The sequence below is a fragment of the Trachypithecus francoisi genome, unplaced genomic scaffold (genome assembly GCF_009764315.1).
Source record: "Trachypithecus francoisi isolate TF-2019V2 unplaced genomic scaffold, Tfra_2.0 Contig00717, whole genome shotgun sequence".
Lineage (NCBI taxonomy): Eukaryota > Metazoa > Chordata > Mammalia > Primates > Cercopithecidae > Trachypithecus > Trachypithecus francoisi.
Window position 1 is genome coordinate 42,351 of NW_022680844.1, and position 22,886 is coordinate 65,236.

Here is a 22,886-nt window from a genome sequence, read left to right on the forward strand (position 1 = left end):
ATTGTTCAACTGCCACTTATGAGTGAGAACATGAGGTGTTTGGTTTTCTGTTATTGTGTTAGTTTGCTGAGCATGATGGTTTCCAGCTTCATCCATGTCCCTGCAAAGGACATGAACGTATTCTTTTTTATGGCTGCAACAATTTATTTTTAAATTGCAACTTTTACCCCAAGTCCTGCTGGAAAGTCTAATAGGACAAAATAGATAAAATTGCAGCTCTTCTCCCCAACATCCAGAGAGTTCCCCATGTTATTCCAACTTCTACTTACATCAAGCTTTTCAAACCTGGCCAAGGATGGCTTTAAATGTGGCCCAACACAAATTAGTAGACTTTCTTAAAACATTATGAGATTTGTTTGTGATTTTTTTTTTTTTTTTAGCACATCAGGTATTGTTAGTGTTCGTGTATTTTATGTGTGGCCTAAGACAATTCTTCTTCTTCCAATGTGGCCCAAGGAAGTCAAAAGATTGGATACCTCTGATTGGAAAACTGACTCCAAAAATGAGTGCTTCAAAATTCGAGATGAAAGAGCATTCGGGGCGCTACCATTAGACTCACCTATCTTTTTGCAAAACTCATAAAATTTCTAAGCATGCAATCCTACTCTTCGCCCATGTTTAATTTATTTCTATAAATAATAATTTGTGGTGAGAATGCATATTCCCAGATAATTTTCCATAAATAATGCCTTCAGAAATTCAAGAGGAAATGAATACTTCTATGCCTGAGTTATCTTTATTCAACAAAAGTACATTTTAGAAAAACTAACACTCATATTCCCCTTTATAGTTTCCAAGATATTTGGAAATAGATTTTCATTTACTACTCATGGCCACATTATCTGCTGGTTACCAGGTACACTGAGCAGTCTGTTGGGTATTAGGGTCTAGTAACTGGCTTACGTGGGGACATGTTTTCTGTGGGGACTCAGCTCTGCCTGATTCTTGGGACACCCCCTGCTATCCCCAGCATCTGGCTCTTTGTATCCCAACTTGCTCCCTGTTGTTTCTTCCTCGATGCTTTCTGGTCTGGCCTGCGATTTTCTCTAGATGCCTTTTATACCAAGTATATAATTTCCCTACAGATGTCCTTGCTCTTGGTTTTTCCCAAACTTGGAAGTTGTGCTACTCCCCTGCAGCCTATTCAAGCCTGGCCCAGCCAACATGAAACTCCCTTCTCCTCTAACCTCCTAAAGCTCTTGCCTCTGAACTCATGGCAGGTGTGTACTATAGGATTAGGTCACTGGGAATTGCTGTCCTCCTCCAGCCTGTAAGCTCCTTAAGGCCTGGACCATGTCTTTCACTGTTATATTGTCCACAGTCCTTTCTGCAGTGCTAAATGCATAATAGTTAACATTAAAAAATATTAGATGTTAGCCAGGCACAATGACTCAAGCTTGTAATCTTAACACTGTAGGAGGCCAAGGCAGGAGGATCAGTTGAGCCAGCAATGGGAGACCAGACTGGGCAGCATAGTGAGACCCCATCTCTACAAAAAGTACAAAGATTAGCTGCGTGTGGTGGTGCACACCTGTAGTTCCAGCTACTCAGGAGGCTGAGGTGGGAGGATCGCTTAAACCCAGGAATTTCAGGTTTCAGTGAACTATGATTGAGGCACTGCACTCCAGCCTGGATAACAGAGTGAGGCCCTGTCTCTTAAAAAAATTAATTAATGGCTGGGCGTGGTGGCTCAAGCCTGTAATCCCAGCACTTTGGGAGGCCGAGACAGGTGGATCACAAGGTCAGGAGATCGAGACCATCCTGGCTAACACAGTGAAACCCCGTCTCTACTAAAAAAAAATACAAAAAACTAGCCGGACGAGGTGGCGGGCACCTGTAGTCCCAGCTACTCGGGAGGCTGAGGCAGGAGAATGGCGTGAACCTGGGAGGTGGAGCTTGCAGTGAGCTGAGATCCGGCCACTGCACTCCAGCCTGGGAGACAGAACGAGACTCCGTCTCAAAAAAAAACCAAAATATTAAAAAATTTGATGTTGGTTTTTTTGTACCACTGCACACATGTGGAATCATAGAAGGAATACAAATAAGACCTTGCATTTAGAACATTTTTGTTTTCAAATCAGGTTCATGTTTATTATTTCATATGCTCCTCACAACAACCTTGGTATATAGAGGAATGTAACCTTCAATTCATATACACATCCCTGAGATACAGAAGGGGTAACTATTGCCCAGGGCCACAGTGCAACAGCAGAGAATCCAAGAGGCCCCTGCTGCTGTGCAGGGATCTTCAGAACTCAGTGATAGAACGTGTGCTAGTTCCTTTACCAACAGGAAGAGCCAGAGTCCTTCACCTGTGTTCCACACAGCCACTTCCATGAGTGTCTCAAATATGGTACAAACCCTAAGCCAGCCCCTGAAAGATCTGCAGGAACAATTTAATCTCTTCAAGGTGAATTTTACAAATAGACACTTTATCAAGAAACCCAGAAAGATTTTCTCTGTGTCTCCAAAATAGAAGGAAAATGATCTAGATATCTAAAATGGAAACTCCCAATAAACAACAGTTACTTTTTCCAACTAGAAACCAGTTACATTTTTTGATTTAAAAAGTTCAAGGGACATGCATGGTGGCTCATGCCTGTAACCCCAGCACTTGGGGAGGCTGAGTCTGGAGGATTGCTTGAGCCCAGGAGTTGGAGACCAGCCTGGGCAACAGAGCAAGATCCCATCTCTACAAAAAATTTTAAAATTAGCCAAGTGTGGTGGTACACGCCTGTGGTCTCAGCTATTTGGAAGGTTGAAGTGGGAGGATCACTTCAGCTTGGGAGACTGAGGCTGCAATGAGCTGTAATTATACCACTGCCCTCTAGTCTGGCTGGGCAACATAGCAAGATACGTAGGCTAATTAGCCCACTCCAGGCCCACTCAGCCTCCTGGCAATGTTTCTCCAGGTTATCGAGTTTCCTCTGCAGTGCTTCTGTCTTGAAGGGTCCGACTGCTTGAGGACGGACATTACCATCCACCAGGGCTTGGGCTGAGAGCAGTTCTTTACACGCAGTGATGTCTGAGGATGGAAATTCACACATCCGGCTTGCAAGAAAGCCGCAGCCAGGGAGAGCTTAGGATCCCGATCTGGGAGGAATCCTTGGTGTAGTAGAAGCTTTGGGAGCAACATGAGGCTCCTTGAGGGCCTGGAAGGCAGCTTTACAGCACTCTGCCTTGAACAGGTAATTCCTTCCCTCATTTTTCTCCCCTGTCTCATCCGATTCCACAAGTGCAGGGAAACGGAACAGGGGACACTCAGAAACTGTTCTGATTCACAGATTCAGCAAGCACTTACGTTTAAACTGATCCTCCAGTAACAAGAGAAAGAGAAGAGGAAGCATAAGGTCAGAGCTAATAAAGAGTCTTGTTGGAGAACAGGAGAGAGAAGAGAGGCAAAGAATCTGTTTCCTTACACGAGGCTGCAGTTTGCACAATTTTTACCACTGGGGCCTCCTCACTGATGTAACCCAAAAGAAACGCTGTGTTTTGAACAGAGACATCGTTTTACTCACCTTATTGGTTAGGCTCTGTTCATAACAATAATCTACATTCTTTGTAGGTTAGAAAATATTTTTCAAAACTCTAAAAATAAAAGAAAATAGGCTGGGCACGTTGGCTCACACCTGTAATCCCAGCACTTTGGGAGGCCGAGGTGGGCAGATCACGAGATCAAGAGATAGAGACCATCCTGACCAGCATAGTGAAACCCCGTCTTTACTAAAAATACAAAAAATTAGCCGGGCGTGGTGGCGGATGCCTGTAATCCTAGCTACTCAGGAGGCTGAGGCCGGAGAATCCTTTAAACCCAGGAGGCGGAGGCAGCGAGCCGAGATCCCGCCACTGCACTCCAGCCTGGGCAACAAGAGCAAAACTCTGTCTCTTAAAAAAAAAAGAAAAGAAAAGAAAAAAAAAACCAGAAGTATGAAAGCTGATCACAGGTTGATCCATCATCTACCATTGCGCTGGTACTGAGAGAAAACATTTCAAGTAGGTACTGTACTGAAAAACCCAAAACATGCCCTTACTGTGGCTCCAGGTCTTCTGTCCCTGGTGACAGTGAAGTTGATAGCTGTGCAGAGTGGGGAGTAGACAGGGCACCCTTGAGAAGCTGCCAGAGTTAAGTGAAGCCCACCTGCTCTGAGACTGGCTGTGTGAGCACAGACAAGACACTGAAGTTCTGTATTTCACATCCTGTAAAATAGGAAGAGCAATATTTGCCATGCACGGCCATGGTAAGGGCTAGTAACTGTGTTAGAAGCACATGGCACAAACCAGGATTTTAAAAAGCATTGGGGACTACTTTAGCTGGGGAGAGTGGTGCATGCCTACTAGTCCCAGCTGCTTGACAGGCTGAGGTGGAAGCATTGATTGATCCTAGAAGTTCAAGGCTACAGTGAGCTATGATGGCACCACTGTACTCAGCCTGGGCACCACAGAAAGACACTATCTCTAAAAGGAAAAGGTGATGATTATTCTATTTCTGTATTTTACCTTCTCTATGATATTGTACCAGGTGATTTCTAGCAGGACCTGCAGACACTTCGACAGGATAAACTACATTTTATGTGAAATAAAGCATGTTCAAAAAGCAAGGGGACAGATGGTGGCTGAAAGAAACTCCACCTGAAACCGAGGCTAAGTTTATTTTCCCAGGGCCCTGCTACTAAGATCTCTAAGCTACAGGGAAAAAGTTAAACTCATCGCTAGATTTCCCTGCCTGCTCGAGACCACACCCCAACTGGCAGCTTAATTCTTGGTGAGAATGAAAAAACTAAATCTATACTTGCCTTGAAAAGCAAGTATAGATTTTCAAAATAGTATCCTGTTACCAGCTAAAGCAAACAGAGCCGTTTCAACCCCAGGAACTGACGGGCAGTGCAAAAGGGCAGATTGGAAGAGATTAAATATTTGTGCAAAAGCCCGTACCCCCTTCACAAAGGGCTGCCTCTGTCTGACATAAAAGGGAGGGGATGCGGGAACTGAGAAGAGGGCCTTATCTTTCCAGAGGAAGGACTGTTTAGGGCCGGAGGAGTTGGAGAAGGGGAGAGAAAATAGCAGAGGAGGGGAAAAATCAGACGGGCACATGTCGCCTGGTCACTGGCCGGGCTGCTGTCATTGGCGGAGGCTGCACTTCTGACCCCTGCGGTGAAGCCAGGCTACGCGGGCTCAGGGGCAGACGGAACCAGGATAACTCGAGCTTTGAAGCTGCCAGCCTATGATGGCAGAGAGGCTAGAAAGAAGCCTGCTCCAGAACCCACTCTCTCAGCAGCAGCACCATATTAATTTGCAGGGGGGTGGGGAGGACAGAGGAGGAGAGGGGCGGAGTGTGGAGGGCAGGAGAGGGCGGGCTGGGACAGAGGCCAGGGAAGCGGGTCATGTGCACAACGCAGCCCAAAGGCCTGCCGGGGGCGGGGTGCCCAAGAAGAACTTTAGAGAAAGGAGATAAAATTGTAGTTTTCGACTCTGCTGACAGTCGATCAAAGCTACTTTCTGCTTCTGAGACATTTTAGTGGCTGCCAGGAACTTAGAATTTAGAAGAGAAAAAAGAAGAGGAAAGGAAAAATCTACAATGGAGCAGTCTGTGCGGGCGGTGGGGAGATTGCTGATGAGAGTCTTTGGGGAATTGGGATTTTTCTGTGGACTTCGGAGCTCCTCGGGGGCTCACCACGAAGACCAACATGGGGCCGGGGGCGCAGCGAAAAACACCCCTGGAGGCCCTTTGAACACAGCTCAGGTTACCACATTGGAGGAAAGACAACGGGAGGGACGGCCTGCGGTCCCTTGGGCCAGTCGAGGGACAGGGCTGGAACTCTAGTTCCAAACCCTGGCTGCACAATGCAATCGTCAGGACACGTGAAAAAAATGCAGATGCTGTCCGGGTGTGGTGGCTCACGCCTGTAATCCCCACACTTTGGGAGGCCAAGGCAGGCAGATCGCGAGGTCAGGAGTTCGAGACCAGCCTGACCAACATGGTGAAACCCCATCTCTACTAAAAATACAAAAAATTAGCCGGGCATGGTGGTGGGTGCCTGTAGTCCCAGCTACTTGGGAGGCAGAGGCAGGAGAATGGGGTAAACCCAGGAGGCGGAGCTTGCAGTGAGCCGAGATCACGCCACAGCACTCCAGCCTGAGCGACAGAGGGAGAATCCATCTCAAAACAAAAACAAACAAACAAAAAAGCAAAAAACAAAAAAAACAGAAAAACAAGCAAACAAACAAAAAACATTAGCAAGGCGTGGTGGCATGCGCTTGTAATTCCAGCTACTCAGGAGGCTGACGGAGGAGAATTGCTTGAACCCGGGAAATGGAGGTGACAGTGAGCCGAGATTGCGCCACTGCACTCTAGCCTGGGTAACAGAGCGAGACTCTGTCTCAAACAAAACAGGAAATAGATGCCAGACCTGGCTCACTTGAGTTAAATCACTCTCCCTGAAGATGGGGTCCTGATGCAGGTTTTTAAAAACTCCCCCATTGATTCTAATGCCTAGCCAAGGTCATGAACCCTGAGTAAGAGACTTAATGGGGCCCTGCTGAGGACAAGCTTCTCTTGGGCTACGGTGCCCCATCTCCGCACTGGGTGATACAGTTTGGCTGTGTCCCCACCCAAATATCATCTGGAATTATAACTCCCACAATTCCCAAATTTCCTGGGAGGAACCCAGTGAGAGGTAATTGAATCATGGGGAGTGGGTCTTTCCCAGGCTGTTCTCTGACAGTGAGTAAGTTTCACGAAATCGAATGGTTTTAAAAAGGGGAGTTTTCCTGCACAAGCTCTTTTCTCTTGTCTGCTGCCATGTGATATGTACCTTTCACCTTCCCCCATGATTGTGAGGCCTCCCCAGCCATGTGGAATTGTGAATCCATTAAACCGCTTTCTTTCGTAAATTGCCCAGTCTCGGTTATGTCTTTACCAACATTGTGAAAATGGATTAATACACTGGGAAAAGAGCATCATGGTCACCCACCTTCTGACTATGCCCTGAAGACTCAGGAAGCCTTTCCCCTTCGATGGCTGAGAGTCAATCCAGGGACCTCAAGAGTGGAGCCTCATCATCAGAGCAGACTGGGGACAATAGAGGAAAGAACACACACAACATTCAGCAAATATTTGAAGGTCAGGCATGGCGGCTCATGCCTGTAATCCCAACACTTTGGGAAGCTGAGATGACAGAATCTCTTGAGGTCAGGAGTTTGAGAACAGCATGGCCAACATAACAAGACTTCTTCTCTTAAAAAAAAAAAAAAGCAAAAAATTAAAAGAATAAGCCAGGTGTGGTGATGCACACCTGTAGTCCCAGCTACTGGGGAGGCTGAGGCAGGAGGATCTCCTGAGCCCAGAAATTTGAGGCTGCAGTGAGCCATGATCCCACCACTGCACTGCAGCCTGGGCTAGAGTGAGAATCTATCTGAAAAAAAAAAAAAAGAAAAAAGAAAGCCCATTTTAAATCTATTTTTTAGATAGATTTTTTTTAGAATCTATCTAAAAAAAAAAAAAAAAAAGCCCACCAAAACAGAACCAAAAAACCCCAAATATGTGAGTAACTGTGCCAGGCACTATGCTATGCAAATGGTGAGTCTAACCAATTGGTTGATTCTGCAGCTCTGGGTTTTCCTGTAGACAGGAGCAGGAGAACAAGCCATACCCTGAGGTCTACAAGTGCAGAGAGAGCAAAAGCACAATTTCCAAAAAGATAAATCCAGGACTCTTCATGCGAATATAAAATGAACACATGTCAAACACTTTATCCGACTCATCAATTAATGAGGATATCAGTAAGATCTTAATACCAGGTGTGAGAGATGTGAAAAGCTAGGTATGTAGAGGCAATTTACAAAAGGAATGTTAGGGTATGATTACCGGCTTAGATACAAGCTAGTTAATGTCTTACAAGGAAATAAACTATACACTTTGGAGTTGTTTTCCTTTTTCCTGCCAGATAGAAATGACTTTCATCTCTACCAAGGAAAAATCTACAACTTAACACATAACTTCTCTAAGTCTAGGAATTTTAAACAACAGTTAACAGTGAGTTGAAGAAAGTGCTTCTGCCCCCATGTGACATTGAAAGGACATGCTGCCACCAATTTGCCTGATTTTCAAGTTTTTGACCATTTTTCTCAATTTTTTTTTTTTTTTTTAAGAGACAGGATCTCACTCCGTCATTCAGGCTGGAGTGCGGTGGTGTGATCATAGCTCACTGTAGCCTCAAACTCTCACATCAGTCTCCTGAGTAGCTGGGACTACAGTCACCTGCCACCACAACTGGCTGGTTTTTTAAAATTATTTTTCTTAGTAGAGATGGGGTCTTGCTATGTTGCCCAGGCTGATCTCAAACTCCTGGTCCCAAGTGATCCTTCTGCCTCAGCCTCCCAAAGTCCTGGGAATATAGGAGTGAGCCACCATGCCCAGTGGATCATTTTCTTGAAAGAAAGAGAAAGGTGATGAGACCATAGGCCTAGAGAAGAAATAGGAAGGTACAAAGCACAAGAAAGGGCAAAATCGATGCAGCTACAAATCGATAAAGTGCGGGTCCTGTCTGGTTATGCTGGGCACTGGAATGGAGGGATCATCCACGTATTAACTATGGCCACTAGGAAGAGAGACTCTAGGAACACTGGAATGCCCAAGGCCTTCTGCAAGATTTCTGAGCACTAAAGAGCTTACATTCTCATGGTCTTTTCTGGCTCTGAGCCTCCACTTCTGCTGAATTTGTTTGTTTAAAAATCCTCTCCTTGGCCCAGGCGCAGTGGCTCACGCCTGTAATCCCAGCACTTTGGGAGGCTGAGGCAGGCGGATCACCTGAGATCAGGAGTTCGAGACCAGCCTGGCCAACATGGTGAAACTCCATCACTAAAAATACAAGGAAAAAAAAAAAAAAGTAGCGCCTATAGTCCCAGCTACATGGGAGGCTGAGGCAGGAGAATCACTTGAACCCAGGAAGCGGAAGTTGCAGTGAGCCGAGATCATGTCACTGCACTCCAGCCCAGACAACAGAGTGAGACTCCGTCTCAAAAAAATGATAATAATACTAATAAATAAAAATAAAAATCCTTTCCTTGGTACGGTTGTTACTGACAGAAAAGAGGTTTCTTTTCTTCCTTTGTACCACACAAAAACAAAATTAAACCTTCCACAGAGACATTTATATGGACTTTCCTTAGAAAGTTTAGGAAGACTGAAAGATCTGAAAGACCTAATGCAAAAAACTCAGACATGAGCAATTCCTGTTCCTTAAATGATGCTTCTCCTCCTGCCCCCCTTCTGGGGTTTTTCCTCTTGTTTTCTCTTTTCTGTCTGACCAAACAGCCTATTTTTCTTTTGTTCTTTTTTTTTTTTTTTTTTTTGAGACATAGTCTTGCTCTGTCACCCAGGCTGGAGTGCAGTGGTGGTATCTTGGCTCACTGCAACTTCCGTCTCCCGTTCAAGTGATTCTCCTGCCTCAACCTCCCATGTAGCTGGGACTATAGGTGCCCGCCAGCACTCCCGGCTAATTTTTGTATTTTCAGTAGAGCCGGGGGTTTCACCATATTGGCCAGGCTGGTCTTGAACTCCTGACCTGGTGACCCACCCACCTCAGCCTCCGAAAGTACTATCATGCCTGGCATTTTTTTTTTTAAATCATCTTGGCTTGTAATAATTCATATGCTCAAAGTTTTATCTTCTCTTTAAGCAGTTGATGAAAAAATGCTCTAAAATGAACTTTGATCCCACCTATAAGAAAAATTTGGTGCTGGCTGATAAGAAAGCAAAATTTTTACCCACATTTATAGTAAAACATATAGAGCCCTCTTCCCCACACAGCACTGCTCCCTCTGTCCCAGCCCTGCACACCCAGGATCTAACCTGCTCCCGACTTGAAAGACATGAAAACCTAAGTGTACATTTGCAGCAGATGTTTCTTTGGTTCTAGTGTTCTGGGCAGGCCCTTAGTTTCATGAACCTCTAAGAATTTCTTGATTTGGTGAGATGGAGCAGGGACCTCTCTTAAGGGTCTGCTGAGCACCCCCAAACATGAAAATAAAAGAAAATCTTGAGTTCCTTCAAGGGAAGTTCCAGGCACCTAGCTGGCCCTGAGAAGTAAATGAGCAACTGGATAAGCAAGAAGGTAATAGTAGCTTCAACAGTAGCCAAGGGCTGGGTGCAGCCAAGGCTCACGCCTGTAATCCCAGCACTTTGGGAGGCCAAGGGAGGTGGCCATGTCTCTACAAAAAATAAAAAAATTAAAAAAAAAATTAGGCAGGTGTGGTGGTGCATGCCTGTGGCTCCTGCTACATGAGAGGCTGAGGTGGGAGGAAGGCTTTAGCCTAGAGGCAGAGTTTGAGGTGAGCTGAGATCATGCCACTGCACTCTAGCCTGGGCAACACAGTGAGACCCTGTCTCACAAAAAAAAAAAAAAAGGTGAAAGCAGCTGGCTGGCTCAGGATATTCACTAGATGGTGATGCCTAACCATGAAGGATTCATTTTCAAAGACCCAGGATTTTATTATTTTATTTCAGTGCATCAGGAAATACGTTTCTTTCTTTAAAAAAAATGTATTTCAATAGTTTGTGGGGTATAAGTGGCGTTTTTTGTTACATGGATGAATTATATAGTGGTGATTTCTCCCAGCCTCCCTCCCCTTTCTCCTTTCTGCATTTCTGAAGTCCATGATATCACACTGTATGCCTTTGCATACTCATAGCTTAGCTTATAAGTGAAATCATGTGGTTTTGGTTTTCCACTCCCGCCTTACTTCACTTAGAATAATGGCCTCTAGTTCCATCCAAGTTGCTGCAAAAGACATTATTTCCTCCCTTTTAATGGCTGAGTAGTATTCCATGCTGTATATGTACCACGTTTTCCTTACCCACTCATTGGTTGATTGGCACTTAGGTTGGTTCCACATCTTTGCAATTGTGAATTGTGCTGCTGTAAATTTACGTGTGCTGGTGTCCTTTTCATATAATGACTTCTAGGAAACGCAGTTTTGATGAACGCTCCAACCTACATTCCTTGCATCGCTTTGGGACTTTTACCTACTCCTGTAATTCTCAAACATTTCCGCCCCTCTCCCTTCCAAGTAAGATGCTTACTCAGCCAACAATTCCTGAGTGCCTGCTCTCTGCTAGGTGCTGGATACACAAACATGAAGAAAATGCAGTACCTGGCCCGCTCATGAATTCCACTGTGGATGCGTTGAGTTTGAAGTTCCTGTAGTACTTCTGGGTGGAGATGTCCAGCAAGCTGTTGAATATTTAGATTTGAAGGTCAGAAGTGACATTCAGAATCAGGGAGACATCACACCTCGTTTGTAGTTGATTGTGACTGTGAAAAGCATGGCCCAGGACAGAGCATAAAGTGGGAGGAGCTATGAGCAGGTACAGAATCCTGCAGAACCTGGGCATGCCAGCGAGGAGACATGCTTGCAGAGGACAGAAGGAGGGTTCCAAGAGTCGTGGGCAGAAGCAGGGCAGGGTGGTGTCAAAGAAATGGGGGCTATGGGCCGGGCGCGGTGGCTCAAGCCTGTAATCCCAGCACTTTGGGAGGCCGAGACGGGCGGATCACGAGGTCAGGAGCTCGAGACCATCCTGGCGAACACAGTGAAACCCCGTCTCTACTAATAATACAAAAAACTAGCCGGGCGAGGTGGCGGGCGCCTGTAGTCCCAGCTACTCGGGAGGCTGAGGCAGGAGAATGGCGTAAACCCGGGAGGCGGAGCTTGCAGTGAGCTGAGATCCGGCCACTGCACTCCAGCCTGGGCGACAGAGCGAGACTCCGTCTCAACCAAAAAAAAAAAAAAAAAAAAAAAAAAAAGAAATGGGGGCTATGAAGGGACAAAGGAGAAGTGTCCCGTAGAAGACAGAAGAAAGTCCATTGGATTTGGAACAGGAAGAGGCCCACTGAGAGTGGCCTAAGGACAGAGTGCATGCAAAGACAGCCCAATATCGGCTGCTTTTTATAAATAGTGTGAATGAGAAGAGGAGAGTCAGGATAGTTACTAGACGAGAACTGAAGGTAGGGGGGAGTTGGTTTGCGGGGCTCTGTTGGTGTTTGGCTATTTATTTATTTACTTGTTTACATTGGGAGAAAGGGATTTGATGGCATTTACAGGCAGAGGGAAGGAGCCGGTAGGGAAGGACAGGTTGATGATTAGAACACGTGAGAAGGGCTGACACCCCCATCCCACCGCTTTTCTCCTTTTCCCAAACAAACTGTGTGCCTTTGGGTGGTTTCCTGCCCTCTCTCATCCTCAGACACCTCACCTAGAAAAATGTACAAAGTAAAATGGTCAATCGTATGTAAGATCTCTCCTAGCTCTAAGAAAATTCTATTTCCCAATTTCAATCTTGCAGTTACCTAAATAGCAAAGGGAAGAATTATACAGGTTAAGTATGTTTAAATAACTGCCTTTGAAATGAAAGCCAGCCTTATAATATCTCACATCACTAAATGCATGCATGTGGTAAAATGCAAAGCAACCTACTCAAAATAGTCATTGGCTGGTGTGGGGTTGAGCGTGTAAATGGCATGTGTCCCTCTGCTTGTGAATCCAGGGGCTGGCCCTCGAGATCCACCATCCACATGTCATGCCACAGTTAAGTCTTCTGATCCAGCCTGTTGGTATTTCCATTCTCGAGCACTGGGTAATGTGGTTAGCTTAGTTCTGTGCCAAACATGTAGTTAACACTTGGACTTATAAATCGTTTATAATCAGCCTCCCTGCTCAATTGCAATAGAGAATTTGTATGCAAGTGAAGATATTCAGGCATGCAGAAAATTAAACAGTCTATACACATATTGAAATACATCTTACAAATTGCAGGAAACATATTCACATTATGTTTTGTGAAGGCCCCAGCTGTGTTTAATAGACCCTTTCTAATAAGGAATGTTTTGACTATGATTCTCCCAAGACACTATAGCACTCAACAGAAAGACACATTTTTTTATTCACGAAGCTTATAAACTTGAGCTCAAGAAGGACTTGGCACGCTTGTTCTTTTCTTCCCCAGAAATGGAAGACGAGTGGTAACTTCATTCGTTTCCTTGATGAAAAGATACCTTGATTGCTCTGCATCTAGAAGAATGGCTACTTTAAGTCCCAGGGGCTTAACGTCTTTGGATTGAGTGACAGGGATGAGCAGAGAGCAAACTCCATTTCCCTCCTACCACCTAATAAGTAGCCAGGGGCCGGTTCTTCCAGGTGCATCCTGGGCTTAATAGCACACAAAGGTCAGTCCATTAGGGAGGCCAGGCCTCCAAAAGAAAAGGGTCACAAAAAGACAAAATTTGGTGACCACGTTCCTCCAACTCAAACATCATTAACACCTTCATTCTTGGGACAACGATAAAATTTCTTGATGAGTATTGATAATTACCTACTTTAAAGATTATTCAGACCCCCTGCTCTGTTTTCTGTTCTCTCTCTCTCCCTCTCACAATCTCTCTCTACCTTTTGGTGCAGAAAGAGAACGAGCTAAGATCAAACCAGTCATCTGGGCTCCGCGATGAGCCTTTCAGGTTGAGTGATGTGCTGCCAGGAGAATCAGGGATGTTTGGCTGGAAGGAAAAGGTGGCTTGTTGCTGTGTTTCTGTCTCTTCTGTTGCCCTTGCCTCTCATTACTGATGAACTAGGGGACTGGCTAAAGAGAGAGGGGCCTCCTGTATCTGTGCTGTCTGGGGGCTGCCTTCTGCCTGCCTTTCTGTACCCGTGCTCTGCCAGCAACGTGCGGCTTGCATTCAATTTATTCAAACACTCACTGATTTTAATTAACTGATTTCTGTTCCAAGAACCAACATCAAATACTCTTGTGATCTTTCATGGTGAAGCAGAAACCACCGGGTGAGGGGACAGGAAATCGCCCTGCCCCCAACTCCTGCTGGTTACACCAAGCTGGGGCCAGAAACACCCCGTAAACCCTTGGGCAGTCGTTTATTAGAAATAATGTCATTGAAATGGAAGTTGCCATGGTACAGTGGCCTCCCGCTGAGAGCCCAGACTCCTGGGGAGGAGGGAGGGAGAAGGCGCTCCAGCTCCCGCTGCTACACGTTACCCTCACTCCCCCCGTGCAGATAAAGCACCACAGAGGGTTAGCGACTCTTTCATTTAAAAGGTGACTCAGGTGAGGTTTCTTTTTAACTCCATTGAATAAATGCTGAAAAAATGTTGGGGTCAGGAGAGTAAAATAAGAAGCTGAAACAAAATGACTTAACCGCTTTGCCATACACAGGCATGTTTAGAAATGAGAGGTGCAACGGGAAAGATTGCATCACTGATATTTTAAATCCTTGGTTACTGCAAGCAAACACAGCCACAAACCTGGATCCAAACTCTGTCCAAGTTGAAATAAAGGCAAGATTGGCTTTATTACCAATAGGTAGAGGTATGGGCTTATTGGGATGGGCAGCTTTTGAATTCTTTTTGCCTGATGTTGTTTTACAGAGATGGATAGCTGGACAGTACAAGCCCAAGGATAGGGATTCAGATTAAACCAAGCGTGTGGTTTGGGTTTTAAGCTGTGCTGGGGGTCCTGTTACCTAATGACCCAGCCTCTGCTCTCTGCAAATAAGCCTCATCTTTCTGATGAAATTAGCAAGCATAGGCTTTTCCTCTTCTCTCATGGTCTGTCACCGTGGGTACACATGGAATGTGGAATTGCTCTTCAACTTTAAGTGGCTTGGGAGCCCAGCATGCTCCGGCCCCTCTGAGGTGTGCAACCCTGTGCTGCCTCCTCTTACCTGCGTGACCTTAAGCAGGTTAGTTTTTGTGAACTTCTGATTTGTTACTTCTAAAATTAAATGAATAGTAATAAGAATAATACCTACTGTATTTGTCACTATGGCTGCCTAGCAAATGACCCAAAACTTAGCAGTTTAAAACAACAAACATGTGCGGCCTCACACAGTTTCCGCAGGGCAGGAATCCGGGAGCAGCTTAGCTCCAGGCCCAGACCTCCATGAGGCAGCAGTCAAGGGGCAGGCTGAGCCCAGAATTATTCAGAGACCTGACTGGGGCCGGAGGACCTGCTTACACGATGGTACATTCACAGGACTGCAGACAGGGAGCCCCTGCTCTTCACCTCCCAGGCTTCTCCACAGCTCACTTGAACGTCCTCATGGTGTGGAAACTGGCTTCCTTTCCCCAGAGTGAGTGATCCCAGACAGAGCAAGGGGTTAAGCCACAATAGCTTTTGCAGCATACCCTGGGCGGTGACAAACCTTCACTTCTGTGTTCTGAAAGCCACACAGACCAAACCCAAGGGCTGTGGGAGAGGCCCACGCAACGCTGCTGACCACGTCTCCCTTGAGGAGTGTTAGGGAGCTGAGTGTGTGTCCGTGTGAAGTAAGCAAATGACACTCGGTAGAGGCTCGATAAAATAAAACAAAGTTATCATTATTTATCCCATCAGTATGAAGCATCCCAATTCAAAATGTGAGGCTGAGAAAGAACTGCTAGGTTAACATACAGAAGAGCCAAATGAGGGCTGGGCTCAGTGGTTCATGCCTATAATCCCAGCACTTTGGGAGGCCGAGAAGGGACCGTTAACATACCCCAGGTGCTGAAGCCCAGCTCAATGAGGGCAGAGCAATGGCCACTGGATCTAGCAGTGCAGAGGTCATCAGTGACCGTTAAGAAAAATCCTGGACCTGGCTTTTCCTTTCAGAGGCCACAACTTCCATGTGTGGGTCCCCTACGCTCATCCGCAGGGACACAGGCTTCAGACCACCCTGATCCCTGATGACCGCAACTTCTGAAGCAGCTTTGCCTGCTCTACATTCTCCTTCGGGCCTGGTTTCTGCCCCTTGAGGGAGGCGACAGCCTGCCCGAGTGCTGAGCCATACTCCCTGCTGACCTGAGCGTGGGAGCATTTTAAAATGAGCGTGCTCATTTTACCAGGTGGTTTCCAGAGACAATGTTCCTCAACCAAAGGAAAGTGTCCTAGTGATTGGAACTGCACCTCAAAGAGTAGGTCTTGAGTCTCAGAAGGAGAATTACTGGGCCGAGTGTGATGGGAGCAGGGCCCCGGTCCCAGTTCTCCTAGTGACCAGTGTTGTGGGTGAGCCACAATTATCTGGGCTGGTGGCACGGAGGGAAAAGAATTTACCACGACAGATGTAGATAAAGAAAGGCAGATTTATGTGTTTAAAAAAGCATGAAAATATGTTGCAAGAAGGCAACGGGCAGCCAGCAGCAGAGCAGCTGACAGCAGCAGACAGAGGCTTGCTGGGGATTTTATAGGATGGTACTTGTGCTGTGTGCTGGAGAGGGTTATGTGTGGTACTGATAACACCAAGGATGCAGTGAGCCAACTTGCAGGTGTTTGGTGATACCCGGGCACAGGAAGATTGTGAGTTATTTGCACAGGAGGGCTGTGTGTCAGGATCATGAAGAAAGGCAGACTTATAGCTTATCTGTTTCCTCTTTTTGCTTTCCCCTCCTCCCACCAGCCTGACTCCTTTTTACTAATTAGGACTCCAGACCCAGCTCTGTCCCTGTAGTCACCTCACCCTTCTCGGCCTTATCTGCTTCCTCTGTGGAATAAAGGGATTCTCAAGCTGTCTGGATGATAGAACTCCCCCATGTCACTCTATGCATATAACAGTGTGACCTACTCAGCATACTGTGGATGCCTAAATAAATTTAGAATAGTTTCTAAATAAATTTAATTTTAGGATAAGAAACAAAAAGAATTTTTCCAGCAAAAAGAGGGGAAATATAGGCTGTATCTTTACAGTCAAATACTAAACAAGGGACCTGAGCCATTGGAAGGGAAGAGAGGCAGCTGTTGATCACAGTTCATCTATCCCAGGCTCTCACCTAAGAGTCATCTGTTGCCTATTCAGTTAGAAAGCATAATAGGTACAATGATTTAAGAAAAATATATGGGAGGGCTGGGCACAGAGGGTCACACTTGTAATCCCAGCACTTGGAGAGGCAGAGGCGGGAGGATGTCTTGAGCCCAGAGTTCAAGGCCAGCCTGGGCAACATTGTGAGACCTCCTTTCTGCAAAATAAAATAAAATAAAATAAAACAAAATAAGCTAGGAATGGTGGCATGTGCCTGCGGTCCCAGCTACTCAGGAGGCTGATGTGGGAAGATTTCTTGAGCCTGGGAGGTCGAGGCTGCAGTAAGCCATGACAGCACCACTGCACTCCAGCCTGGGTGACAGAGCAAGACCTTGTCTCAATAAAATACTATTAAAAGAAAAAGGAAAAAAAAATACATGGGAGAAAACTCAGAATTGAGAAAATCTTTCTCACTAACTTTTTTCCTGAGACTTGAGGGAAAGATGGACTGCTAATTGATTGCAATTCTGGAGCCAGAGAACCCAGTTTTCTAGGCTGAATATCACTCGTTAGACTGTCTCCAAAGCTCCCTCCACTTGTTAAGTGTCTTAAGATTCCACAAAGTGACACCTACCTCCTCCAGGGGCTAAAGCCACCTAAAATACTACAGCGTGGGCTCCCAAGGTGAGGCTGCTTCCCTGGAAGCGTGAAATGAAATGAATGGCTTTGTTTTATTTTTTAATTAAATAAAGTCCTTGGGCAGAAGCCTGAGACAGATGGGACATCTAAAGAGGCAAGTTATGCTCTTCTAAAGGAGCCAAAGGAGAGAGTGGAAGGGCCAGTTAGACCTTGCAACCTCTGAATGAAAGTATTCGTGAAGAGTCAGGCATGCAAACCATCCCTTAGGCAGCAGAGCGGGAAAGATGAATTGATGGCTCTGCGGTCTTCTCCACTCTTTCCTAACAGGTCTTCACCACCCTTTCCTACCAGGAAGTCTAGTGTCTGTAATTACTCCTATTGGCCTCTAGATGGCAGTCGGGGAAAACAAAACTGTAATGGGGCCGACCCACAGAAACGAATAAAGGTTGGAATAAAGCTACAAAACAAATATGATTTTTAAAAAATACAGCAGAATAAGGGTAAATAGATAAAATGTGAAGAAAACTAACCAATTGCTTCCTGCATATAATACACAACCAATGCTTTAGGAGAAATCTCATTCAAAGCTACTTAATTAGAATTCTGAAACCAAATTCACAGCTTACTTGGGTACGTTTTTAATAGTTCACAGTCACAATGCCAAAATTTATGCTTCACTTCATTCAATAAATGTTATGGTACTAAGCAGCTTTTGAAAGTCTCTCTAAGTTCTAAAGAGTCCCTGAATATACTCTTTTATTTTGCAGTGGGGGGCAGGGGAAGGGTGAACTATACCTTGATTGTTTTTCAACTTCTAAGTTTGGGGTACATGTGCAGAATGTGCAGATTTGTTACATAGGTAAATGTGTGCTGTGGTGATTTGCTGCACAGACCATCCCATCACCTAGGTGTTAAGTCCAGCATCCATTAGCTGTTCTTCCTGATGCTCTCCCTTCACGACTTACCCACAACAGGCTCTAGTGTGTGTTGTTCCTCCCAAGTATCCATGTGTTCTCATCATTCAGCTCCCACTAATAAATGAGAACATGCAGTGTTTGATTTTCTGTTCCTGTGTTAGTTTGCTGAGCATAATGGCTTCCAGCTCCATCCATGTCCCTGCAAAGGACATGATCTTATTCCTTTTTATGGCGGCATAGTATTCCATGGTGTGTATATACCACATTTTCTTTACCCAGTCTATCATTGTTGAGCATTTAGGTTGATCCCATGTCTTTACTACTGTGAATAGTGCTGCAGTGAACATACGTGTGCATGTATCTTTATAATAGAATGATTTATGCTCCTGTGGGTACATACCCAGTAGTGGAGTTGCTGGGTCAAATGGTATTTCTGCCCCTAGGTCTTTGAGGAATCACGATGCCGTCTTCCATAATGGTTGAACTAATTTACATTCCCACCAACAGTGTAAAAGTGTTCCTTTTTCTCCATAACCTCACCAGCGTCTGTTGTTTTTTGACATTTTAGTAATAGCCATTCTGACTAGTGGGAGATGGTATATCATTGTGGTTTTGATTTGAATTTCTCTAATGATCAGTGATATTAAGATTTTTTTCACTTATTTGTCGGCCACATGTATATCTTCTTTTGAGAAGTGTCTGTTCATGTCCTTTGCCCACTTTTCAATGGGGTTTTTTTTTTCTTGTAAATTTGTTTAAGTCCCTTGTAGACTCTGGATATTAGACTTTTGTTAGATGGATATATTGCTAAATTTTCTGCCATGATTCCCTGAATACACTTTTGGTAAGCAGAATATGAAAATTCAACTTTTGCAGTTTAAATAATATTTTCCGGTAGATTTTAACACAATCTTTATTTTGATTGTTCTCTGCCCTGCAGTTCTAGCCCTTTGGAACTAATATTTGAAATGAGATCAGGGATATTCTCTGGATCCGTGTTTTTATAGGAGAACCTGTTGGTGGTTCCATCTTCTCCCCTGGGCAGCTCCTCTGAGCAGTGTTGGTGCTGTAAGAGAGATAGGTGTGCAGCAGGTGTGGGTGAGCTGTGCTGACTGCAGCGGGGGAACCTGCGTGTCCTGAGTCCTTAAACGAGGCCGCAAATCTGCTAGATGCATACCGGTATGCTGAACTGCAGAGGACTTCTTCCCGAGCGCCGGCCCACAGCCCAGTAACACAGAGCTTAGGCCGCCCGAGGCTACTGTCCCAGAGAGAGAGACCTGAAGTGCAGAACTTGGTGACAGAGCGCTGAGGCCAAATGGCTCTTGTGACTGAGACCCAAACAAAAAATAAGGCAAACTTCACATCTCAGGTCAGTCACCACTGACGCAGCCCAGCACCCGACAGCATCGGAGGCATCTGACAAACGCAGAAGCCAAAACCCAAATGAGAGATGTTCAGAGGGATGAATTTCCTGCTGGCAATTTGTGCACCAAAAACATCAGAAATCTGCAGCTCGGGAAAAAAAAAAAAAAAGGTAATTGACAGTCCAAAGTGTCTACTTTTGAAAATTATTTTCTAAAGTTAACATTTTTCACAAAAACATAAATTCATTTGGTTAGAATAGACCCCAAGAAATCACCTGGTCTAATATCTAATTCTTACCTCCAGAAGGAGCAGCTCTTAAGCCATGCCAAGCAACTGTGTAGACAGGAGCACTCAGGGGCGTTGCACATTGGGCATATTGTCACATCAGTTTTGGAATCAGCCTGCGAGGAGTCAGTCCTGGACACCCAGCCAGGATTCTGTCGTCGGGGAGGGGAATGCCCACATGGATTGTATGAAGGACGCTCCAGGGGACTAAAGGGCTGTGGTCGCTGGGAGGAGCTCAGGGATGACAGAGACCCCAAGGATTCTACGGAGGTGGTCGGTTTGGTGACAGGGTGCTGGCAGATGGCCGGTGTGAAGGGTGCTTCAGGGGACGCAAAGGCTCTGGTGGCTTGGAGGAGCTCAGGGATGACAGAGACTCAAAGCATCCTACGGAGGTCTTCGGGACTGATGATGGCATGGAGGCCAGAGGAGCCGGGGAGCCCGTGGGGACACATGGAAGCTGGTGGGAGAAGCTTTCCCACGCCCCCCACGTGGACGGTGGTTCCTAGCAGCTGCTTGTTTGTGCACTGGCCCCAGGTGGTCTTGGCATGGCAGGTGAGGGAGCTGCCCTCCCTAGGGAGCTCCTTCAGGCACCTGCAGGAGACAGGAGCACAAACTGCAGCTGGGAGCACTGGACACCTGTGGTCCAGGCCCCTCCAGGGTCCCCCATGCTGATTTCACAAAACTCTGCCTACCCCTGCCACGGGGCTTTAGTGACATCATAGCTGTGATCTCCCCTCCCAGATTAGCCCCAGGCCCTGGGGCAGCATCCTAGGCCCTGGTAGGAAGAAGCACATGGGAGAGAAGGGGAAAGAGCCTCACTTTTTCAGCAGGAAAGCATAGATCTCAAGGTTCTCCACTTCTTTCAAGAGAATTCTGTAATCTGGAAAGCAGGAGATGGGTTATGGTGGTGAGGGAGGGAACTGGATTTATAGGAGGCTGAGTCCATGTACCCTTAGGAGAGACCCCAGGATCGGGGATTAGACTCTGGAGCCCCAGCATCCCTGTCCAAGGCCACATGGCCCCAAGAGTGACAGCCAGGTGCCCGGGAGGCAGCACTTTGTCATTTACAAAGTACTTCCTGAGTCTCAAAGAGGACTCAGCCATGTTAAACAGTTGCCCACATGGACCTGGGGTCCCTCCTGCAGGTCCACGCAGTCACTGGTCCCCTCCCCAACATAGTCCCCTCCTGGCCAATACCCACTCCCTGGACCCTATGACTTCATCCTAGCAGGGAATCAGAGATGGATCCTGGGTTCCAATTGCCCTAGCAGGAGCTTCCCCATCAGGCCTCTGCAAATGACTTCCTAGGAGATTTGGTGCTTGTCCCTAGGAACAGGTGAAGCTGTGATCTCTGGGGCTTCGGGGACCCTCAGAGCCTTACCTTTCGAAGTGATATACCTATTTCTGATCCTTATCCATTCCCCCACTTCAGCGTGGTCCTGAGAGACAAGAAGAGTGAGGGCACAGGCCAGGTCTCAGTCTCCTGTCCCCACAGCTGCAGACCCACAGTGCTCGTGAATGACACACTTTCTCCACTCAGCTCACGGAGCCCTGCGTGCTTCTCTTTCCTTTCACTCGTTTCTAAACTGCATAATAACCTTTTCTGGTTTCCTTCTTTGAAAAGCATGGAGGGGTTTTCTATGTGAGGCCTGTCCTGGGCATCCTTAGTCCCTGTTTCGCTGCTTGTAAAACACACACACTTGGGTCTGCAGGTGCCTCTGAGCTGGCAGGGAGGATTCTGCTTCCGAGGAGGCCAGAGGCAACTCCAGTCTCAGGTGGGGGCTCTCAGGGGCTCAGCACAGCCCCAGAGCACCGCACACAGAGGCTGGAACCCGAGGCACCTGCCCGGGAAGGCGGCTGATGAGCCCGGGCTCAGGGCCTGTCCTCCCACAACGACCTCACCCCCCTCATGACCAGGTCCTCGCCGCTGAGTCCCGGGGTTTCTTTTTGCTGTGATGCCTCCCGTGCACCCCCACAGATGGTCTGGGAGCTGGGGATGGAAATCCTATGCTCACTCCAACCCGTGCCTGCCCTGCCGTCCCTAGAGGGATGATGAGATTTCCCATCACAGGAGCGCCTCTGGTTGATTTGGAAAAGTGGAAAAGAGAGCAGGAAAAACAGAATCATTCTCTGCTGGGTGTGGGCTGAGGGCTCCTTACATTCTTGCTGTTCTCCTCTCTGGGAGGCCCTGAGGACGGCTCCCTGGGGGTAAAGTAGGGGCGCAAGATGATCAGGAACATCAGGCTAAACGCAGCGAAGAGGCTGAAATGGATGATCTCCGGAATGGGGCTCCAGCACAGCTCTGTGTCAAGAACACTGTTCAGAGGAAAGAGAATATCCATGTCAACTGCACTGCTGCCCTCAGTCTACTGAGCCCTGGGTGTCCCCTCGGGAATATTTATTGGGGCCCAGGCCCACATCACAGAGCTGGGGCCTCCCCCTCACAAAGGGCTCCTAAGGGTTGGGTGGGCAGTGGGAGGAGGAGACTGAGGTCCAGCCCCACCCACCACCACCCACCCCTGCAGTTCCCTTCACCCTCCTGGCCTTCTACATCCCTCCTTCCCACTCCACCTTCTCAACCTATCAGAGAGAGACCTGGTCTGTTTTCCATCCTGTCACCCTGGCACACAGATGGTACCTGGTTCCTTGGAGATCTGCTCAGCCTCCCTCAATTTCACAGTTTTTGAGGATCTGGATTTGTCCCTGAAATTCCTGTTATTTCCAAGGATTATTGCTCTAGGGTCTCCTCTGCCTGCAGTTCTGACTTTCCCACATAATATGTTCTTACCTTGCATCAACTCAGACATAGAGCTTATTTTTCATACTTGCTTATCATTGCGAGTTTTGAATAAATTTTTTTTTTTTTTGAGACGGAGTCTCGCTCTGACGCCCAGGCTGGAGTGCA

The 22,886-nt window shown here is 46.6% G+C and overlaps 1 pseudogene; it reads right to left on the minus strand.

Annotated features, from left to right (window-relative positions):
- Positions 1 to 15,617: 15,617 nt before the first annotated feature.
- On the minus strand, positions 15,618 to 22,401 carry LOC117088055 (annotated as a pseudogene).
- Positions 22,402 to 22,886: the final 485 nt, after the last annotated feature.